This window comes from Lolium rigidum, chromosome 7 (assembly GCF_022539505.1).
Source record: "Lolium rigidum isolate FL_2022 chromosome 7, APGP_CSIRO_Lrig_0.1, whole genome shotgun sequence".
In the NCBI taxonomy this organism is placed as follows: Eukaryota; Viridiplantae; Streptophyta; class Magnoliopsida; order Poales; family Poaceae; genus Lolium; species Lolium rigidum.
This window is the reverse complement of record NC_061514.1, coordinates 602344-611645: the sequence shown is the minus strand read 5'-3', so window position 1 is coordinate 611645 and position 9302 is coordinate 602344.

Here is a 9302-nt window from a genome sequence, read left to right as displayed (position 1 = left end):
GAAGCATGTTAGACTTAAATGTGTTTTGAATTTGCCTCTTGATGCTCTCTTTTGCTTCAACTACTATTTCTTTCGAGTGCATCATTAAAGCTCGCTGAGCCCATCTTAATGGCTATAAAGAAAGAACTTCTTGGGAGATAACCCATGTGTTTATTTTGCTACAGTACCTTTGTTTTATATTTGTGTCTTGGAAGTTGTTACTACTGTAGCAACCTCTCCTTATCTTAGTTTTGTTGCATTGTTGTGCCAAGTAAAGTCTTTGATAGTAAGGTTCATACTAGATTTGGATTACTCGCGCAGAAACAGATTTCTTGCTGTCACGAATCTGGGCCTAATTCTCTGTAGGTAACTCAGAAAATTATGCCAATTTACGTGAGTGATCCTCAGATATGTACGCAACTTTCATTCAATTTGAGCATTTTCATCTGAGCAAGTCTGGTGCTCTTTTAAAATTCGTCTTTACGGACTGTTCTGTTTTGACAGATTCTGCCTTTTATTTCGCATTGCTTCTTTTGCTATGTGGGATGGATTTCTTTGTTCCATTGACTTCCAGTAGCTTTGTGCAATGTCCAGAAGTGTTAAGAATGATTGTGTCACCTCTGAACATGTGAATTTTTGATTATGCACTAACCCTCTAATGAGTTTGTTTCGAGTTTGGTGTGGAGGAAGTTTTCAAGGGTCAAGAGAGGAGGATGATATACTATGATCAAGAAGAGTGAAGAGTCTAAGCTTGGGGATGCCCCCATGGTTCATCCCTGGATATTATAAGAAGACTCAAGCATCTAAGCTTGGGGATGCCCAAGGCATCCCCTTCTTCATCGACAAATTTATCAGGTTCCTCCCTTGAAACTATATTTTTATTCGGTCACATCTTATGTACTTTGCTTGGAGCGTCTGTGTGCTTTTATTTTTGTTTTGTTATTTTCATTCTCTGAATAAATACATGCTTGTGTGGGAGAGAGACACGCTCCGCTGGTTCATATGAACACATGTGTTCTTAGCTTTTAATGTTCATGGCGAAGGTTGAAACTGCTTCGTTAATTGTTATATGGTTGGAAACGGAAAATGCTACATGTAGTAATTGGTAAAATGTCTTGGATAATTTGATACTTGGCAATTGTTGTGCTCATGTTTAAGCTCTTGCATCATATACTTTGCACCCATTAATGAAGAAATACATAGAGCTTGCTAAAATTTGGTTTGCATAATTGGTCTCTCTAAGGTCTAGATAATTTCTAGTAAAGAGTTTGAACAACAAGGAAGACGGTGTAGAGTCTTATAATGTTTACAATATGTCTTTTATGTAAGTTTTGCTGCACCGGTTCATCCTTGTGTTTGTTTCAAATAACCTTGCTAGCCTAAACCTTGTATCGAGAGGGAATACTTCTCATGCATCCAAATCCTCGAGCCAACCACTATGCCATTTGTGTCCACCATACCTACCTACTACATGGTATTTCTCCGCCATTCCAAAGTAAATTGCTTGAGTGCTACCTTTAAATTTCCTTCATTCGCCTTGCAATATATAGCTCATGGGACAAAATAGCCTTAAAAACTATTGTGGTATTGAATATGTACTTATGCACTTTATCTCTTATTAAGTTGCTTGTTGTGCGATAACCATGTTCCTGGGGACGCCATCAACTACTCTTTGTTGAATATCATGTGAGTTGCTATGCATGTCCATCTTGTCTGAAGTAAGGGAGATCTACCACTTAATGGTTAGAGCATGCATATTGTTAGAGAAGAACATTGGGCCGCTAACTAAAGCCATGAATCATGGTGGAAGTTTCAGCTTTGGACATATATCCTCAATCTCATATGAGAACACTAATTGTTGCTACATGCTTATGCATTAAAGAGGAGTCCATTATCTGTTGTCCATGTTGTCCCGGTATGGATGTCTAAGTTGAGAATAATCAAAAGCGAGAAATCCAAAATCCGAGCTTTCTCCTTAGACCTTTGTACAGGCGGCATGGAGGTACCCCTTTGTGACACTTGGTTAAAACATGTGTATTGCGATGATCCGGTAGTCCAAGCTAATTAGGACAAGGTGCGGGCACTATTAGTATATTATGCATGAGGCTTGCAACTTGTAAGATATAATTTAGATAATACATGTGCTTTATTACTACCGTTGACAAAATTGTTTCATGTTTTCAAAATCAAAGCTCTAGCACAAATATAGCAATCGATGCTTTCCTCTTTGAAGGACCTTTCTTTTTCTTTTATGTTGAGTCAGTTCACCTATCTCTCTCCACCTCAAGAAGCAAACACTTGTGTGAACTGTGCATTGATTCCTACATACTTGCATATTGCACTTGTTATATTACTTTACATTGACAATATCCATGAGATATACATGTTATAAGTTGAAAGCAACCGCTGAAACTTAATCTTCCATTGTGTTGCTTCAATGTCTATACTTTAAATTATTGCTTTATGAGTTAACTCTTATGCAAGACTTATTGATGCCTGTCTTGAAACTGCTATTCATGAAAAGTCATTGCTTTATGATTCAGTTGTTTACTCATGTCATTACCATTGTTTTGATCGCTGCATTCATTACATATGTTTACAATATGATCAAGTTTATGATGGCATGTCACTCCAGAAATTATCTTTGTTATTGTTTACCTGCTCGGGACGAGCAGGAACTAAGCTTGGGGATGCTGATACGTCTCCGACGTATCGATAATTTCTTATGTTCCATGCCACATTATTGATGATATCTACATGTTTTGTACACACTATATGTCATATTTATGCGTTTTCCGGAACTAACCTATTGACGAGATGCCGAAGGGCCAGTTCTCGTTTTCTGTCGTTTTTGGTTCCGGAAATCCTAGTAAGGAAATATTCTCGGAATCGGACGAAATCAAGACCCAGCATCCTATTTTTCCACGAAGCTTCCAGAACACCCGAGAGTCGCCAGAGGGGGGCCACAGGGGCCCCAGATGATAGGCCGGCGCGGCCCAGGCCCTGGCCGCGCCGCCTTATGGTGTCATCGCCTCGTTGACCTCCCGACTCCGCCTCTTCGCCTATATAAAGGTCCCTGACCTAAAACATCGATACGAAAAAGCCACGGTACGAGAAACCTTCCAGAGCCGCCGCCATCGCGAAGCCAAGATCTGGGGGACAAGAGTCTCTGTTCCGGCACGCCGCCGGGACGGGGAAGTGCCCCGGAAGGCTTCTCCATTGACACCACCGCCATCTTCATCAACGCTGCTCGTCTCCCATGAGGAGGGAGTAGTTCTCCATCGAGGCTCGGGGCTGTACCGGTAGCTATGTGGTTCATCTCTCTCCTATGTACTTCAATACAATAGTCTCATGAGCTGCCTTACATGATTGAGATTCATATGATGATGCTTGTAATCTAAATGTCATTATGCTAGTCAAGTGGGTTTTACTTATGTGATCTCCGGAGACTCCTTGTCCCACGTGTATAAAGGTGACTAGTGTGTGTGCACCGTGTGGGTCTCTTAGGCTATATTTCACAGAATACTTATTCACTGTTATGAATGGCGTAGTGAAGTGCTTATTTATATCTCTTTATGATTGCAATGTGTTTTCTATCACAATTCATCTATGTGCTACTCTAGTGATGTTATTAAAGTAGTCTATTCCTCCCTGCATGGTGTAAAGGTGACTAGTGTGTGCACCGTGTGGTTCTTGTCGTAGGCTATGATCATGATCTCTTGTAGATTGAGAAGTTAACTATTACTGTGATGGTATTGATGTGATCTATTTGGTTATGTTGATCTTTCATGCACTGTAAGGTTATTTAAATATGAACATTGAATTGTGGAGCTTGTTAACTGCGGGATTGAGGGTTCGTGTAATCCTACGCAATGGTGTTCATCATCCAACAAGAGTGTAGAGTATGCATTTATCTATTCTGTTATGTGATCAATGTTGAGAGTGTCCACTAGTGAAAGTATGATCCCTAGGCCTTGTTCCAAATATCGCTATCGCTGCTTGTTTACTCGTTTTACTATGTTTCAACTCGCCTGCAATATTACCACCATCAACTACACGCCAGCAAGCACTTTTACCGGTATCGTTGCTCATCGTTCATACTTATTTATACCACCCGTATTTCACTATCTCTTCGCCGAACTAGTGCACCTATTAGGTGTGTTGGGGACACAAGAGACTTCTTGCTTTGTGGTTGCAGTGGTTGCATGAGAGGGATATCTTTGACCTCTTCCTCCCTGAGTTCGATAAACCTTGGGTGATCCACTTAAGGGAAACTTGCTGCTGTTCTACAAACCTCTGCTCTTGGAGGCCCAACACTGTCTACAAGAATAGAAGCACCCGTAGACATCACAGTTTACCTATTCTTTCTACCTTAGAAGCAAACACTTGTGTCAGCTGTGTGCATTGATTCTTACATGTTTACCTATTGCACTTGTTATATTGCTTTATGTTGACAACTATCCATGAGATATACATGTTACAAGTTGAAAGCAATTGCTGAAACTTAATCATCCTTTGTGTTGCTTCAGTGCCTTCTACTAAGAATTTATTGCTTATGAGTTAACTGTTATGCAAGTCTTATTGATGCATGTCTTGAAAGTACTATTCATGAAAAGTCTTTGCTATATGATTCAGTTGTTTAATCATCATCTTCATCATTGCTTCGAATCGCTGCATTCATCTCATATGCTTTACAATAATGTTGATCAAGATTATGTTGGTAGCATGTCACTTCAGAAATTATCATTGTTATCGTTTACCTACTCGAGGGCGAGTAGGAACTAAGCTTGGGGATGCTTGATACGTCTCAAACGTATCTATAATTTCTTATGTTCCATGCTTGTTTTATGACAATACCTACATGTTTTGTTCACACTTTATGATGTTTTTATGCATTTTCCGGAACTAACCTATTAACGAGATGCCGAAGTGCCGGTTCTCGTTTTCTGCTTGTTTTTGGTTTAGAAATCCTAGTAAGGAAATATTCTCGGAATTGGACGAAATCAACGCCCAGCATCTTAGAATTCCACGAAGCTTCCAGAACACCCGAGAGCCACCAGAGGAGAGCCACAGGGGGCCCACACATGGGGCTGGCGCGACTAGGCTAGGGCCCGCGCCCCCCTATTGTGTGGCGGCTCCGTACCCCCTCTGACTCCGCCTCTTCGCCTATATAAAGGTCCCTGACCTAAATCTTCGATACGGAAAAAACCACGGTACGAGAAACCTTCCAGAGCCGCCGCCATCGCGAAGCCAAGATCTGGGGGACAGGAGTCTCTGTTCCGGCACGCCGCCGGGACGGGGAGTGCCTCCGAAGGCTCCTCCATCGACACCACCGCCATCTTCATCACCGCTGCTGTCTCCCATGAGGAGGGAGTAGTTCTCCATCGAGGCTAAGGGCTTTACCGGTAGCTATGTGGTTAATCTCTCTCCTATGTACCCCAATACAATGATCTCATGAATTGTTTTGCATGATTGAGATCCATATGATGAGCTTTGTATCACTATTAGTCTATGTGCTACTCTTGTGATGTTATTAAAGTAGTCTATTCCTCCTTCACGGTGTAATGGTGACAGTGTGTGCATCGTGTAGTTCTTGGCGTAGGGTATGATCATAATCTCTTGTAGGTTATAGAGTTAATTATTACTATGATAGTATTGATGTGATTTATTCCCCCTTCATAGTGTAAAGGTGACAGTGTGTATGCTATGTTAGTACTCGGTTTAAAATTGCAAAGATCTATTATGCTCTAAGGTTACTTAAACATGAATATCGAATGTTGTGGAGCTTGTTAACTCCGGCATTGAGGTGCTCTTGTAGCCCTACACAACGAATGGTGTTCATTATCAAACAAGAGTATATGTAGCACAAAGGAAGAGAACTTATTTATTTATGTGATCAATATTGAGAGTGTCCACTAGTGAAAGTATGATCCCTAGGCCTTGTTTCCAATACGCAAACACCGCTTGTTTATTGTTCTACTGCATGTTTACTTCCTGCAATATTACTACCATCAACCGCACGCCCAGCAAGCACTTTTTCGGCGCCGTTACTACTGCTCATTCATTCATACTACTTGTATTTCACTATCTCTTCGCCGAACTAGTGCACCTATACATCTGACAAGTGTATTAGGTGTGTTGGGGACACAAGAGACTTCTTGTATCGTGATTGCAGGGTTGCTTGAGAGGGATATCTTTGACCTCTTCCTCCCTGGGTTCGATAAACCTTGGGTGATCCACTTAAGGGAAACTTGCTGCTGTTCTACAAACCTCTGCTCTTGGAGGCCCAACACTGTCTACAGGAATAGAAGCGTGCGTAGACATCAAACACCTAGGACTTGTAAGGTTGAATTAAGCCTAGGCATCCTAAGCAATTGTTTATACATGGTTGTTATCAAGGTTGATTCATCTTGCTGATTGTAGCTAGCTAGGGTTTATAGGTACTATAAGGCAGGGTTGATGGCTACTCTTTATTTTCTTCAAAAGAATAACTTTTGAAGAACATACTTCTTAAGTAAGAAGAAGTATTACAATTAAGTTTGAGGTTGTCTAGGATTAGCTATTGGATCTCTAAGTAGAGAATGGTTGGGTCCTAAATAGGATGGTTTAAAAGTATCTCACACTGGTAGGGTTTAGTGGAGTATGATATGTAAGGTAAACATCAATCATGGTTACTATTAGGGTTCATTCCAATGGGGTGATGCTAAGTATGGTTAATTAAGGTTTATATCTCTAAAGATAGGAACTAGGGTTGGTTCTATTTGATCATCTAGGTTTGATTAAGATGAACACATGGGATGCTAATTTAGTAATGATAGGTTACTACATTTTATGTGCTCATGCCAATTATTTAGTTGCTACTATGATTCTATGACTACTATGGAAGTAACATGATCTCATGTTAACTTGGGTTTTAGGTTTGGAAACCATTTAGGGCTCATATGAAGTAATGGAGCTAGGTTTCTAAATGGTTGTAGGGTTTTAGTATCCCACATAAAATTATGGGGTTATAATTCTATTCCTAATGGCATTAGGGTTTTCTAATCACCCTAAAGTTCTTGGATTAATAACTTCACTATAAGGTTGAAGTTATTAATAACTTTGAAATAAAAACAATATTGAATTTGGCATTTTATTATTTTTAAAGAATTAATAAATAAGGTAATTATTATTTAGGGTTTAAATCCCTCTATTAAGGATTTAATAAGATAATAATAAAGAAAATTAGTTTTAATGTTTTCTTTATTTATTTACTGGTTCTTATTTAATTTTGAGAGTTTTCCTAATTATTGAATTTTAATTCAATTTAGAATTAATAATAAAGGCTTAATTAATAAGTGTTAAATAATTAAATTTTTATTAAAAATAAAAATTTCATATTATATTTTTATTGGATGGAGTTTATTTTCAGGAGTATTTTGATTTCTCACTTGTATTTTTCTGAGTTAAAATGAATTTTCTAAATTCTTGTAAAGTTTCAGTAATTATTGAATTTGAAATAAAATAGAAAATACCAAACCTACCCGGGTTGTCTCTAGCTACAGCGACTGACTGGTGGGACCATTGCCAGGTTAGCTGCCACGCAGTAAACGACCAGGTCAATGGCCGTTGCCCCCACCAGCCACGTCACCCCGCCGGTCAATCACCGCCGGTGGGTCAACACATGACGGCGACGCCGATTTTTGGCCTACTGGGATGCGTGACTAGCATTTTCCAGACCCCCTCTACATGCTGAGTCCGATGGCGGCGTTGATTACTCGAATAGACCACCGGAGCATCGCCGGCGACCACCATCTGCGGCGGCGGGCTCCGGCCAAGTTACTAAATAAGGCTAGGATGCATCTTAGGAAGCGAGTAAGGGCTTAATCGACGTGTTATCTCACCGGAATGCTTCCTGGATGGTCGGCGACATCGATTGTGGTCGGAGATGAGTGCAAGCTCAAGTTTCCCGGCGAACACTGGCGAAAGGGAACGCCAAAATTCGCACTCCTCCTAGCTCCCCTGGATGCGTGCTTCCGCACAGAGGCTCTACGAGTCGAGGCGCATCTGCTGGACCTCCTCACGGATGCTGGGGCGGTTCCTATCGCCGGATTCTTCTCCGACGCCGGCGACAGCCTCCGGACAAAATCGGGAGGTAGAGAGGGATTCAGAGAGAATAGAGTGGCGTTTGGGGTATCTAGGGTTCCGGTGATCGTTTCCGTGTATTTATAGGTCGAGGCGATGTCGGCAGCGACGACAAGTCGTCGGAGACGGCCAGGATACACGGCGATGTCGGCGAGCATGGTTCAGGCACGAATCTTGGCACTAAAGGATAAGGTGGATGCGGGAGAGGTTATGGGCAGCTCTGGCTTGGTCTCTGGCGTCCGCACTCGTCCTGATCGACTACGGTGAGGTGGCCGACGAAGTCCTGCACGTCTACACCGTGTCGACCATGCGCAGGAGGAAGACGAGGCCCTCCCAGCGAATCGGTACGGTGGGCTGCGCTGGGTCCTAGCAGTTGGGCTGGTCCTGGGCTGCTTGATGGGCTGTGCTGCTGGGCTCCTGTGGCCAGGTGAGCTTCTTTTCTCCTTTCCTTTATTTTGTTTTCTGTTTTGTATTTTTCTATTTGAATCTGAATTGAAGTTTTTCCATTCTATTTCTGGTTTGGTTTTGCAGGTCTATGCTTAGTTTAATTCCATTAAAATATCTCAAGTAAAATTTGCTTTGGTGATCTATTTAATATACTTTATTAAAGTATGTATTTATACTCATTAACACTATTGAGAATGAAAAGAAAATATTCCTTTGGATATGAATTGTATTTTTAAATTATTAAGGTGTTCAAATTATTCTTCAGAAGGTATATTTTTCTTACCAAGTGATAGAATGAGTTCCCTGTAATATTTCATTGCAAGTAATAATCTATAAGGTAATATTTATTACTTAGGATCTTATTTGAGGAGTGAGCTTGTTTCATTATTTTATGTGAGCACCTATTTGTTAAGGCCTTGTAAGTGTGATTATAACCCTATTTCAAGGTGAACACTAGTATTATCTTTTAATAACACCTTGAATATCTAGAGTAGATACTACTCTCATCATAGTTTGGTCTTGGTTATAATGATAAGTGGTTGATAACCACACATGGTGTATTTATAGTATTTAGTACTAGTTGTTTCTTATGTTCCATAATTGAAGCATAAGATTTAGTTTGTGAGCAATTCTAGGGTTCTAATGATATTCACCTAATGGCTCATGGTTTGAATCTCAATTATGGCCTAGGTTTTAATTGTGATCACCCAAGTGATACACAAATTAGAATTGAGATATGATTTAGGGTTGCT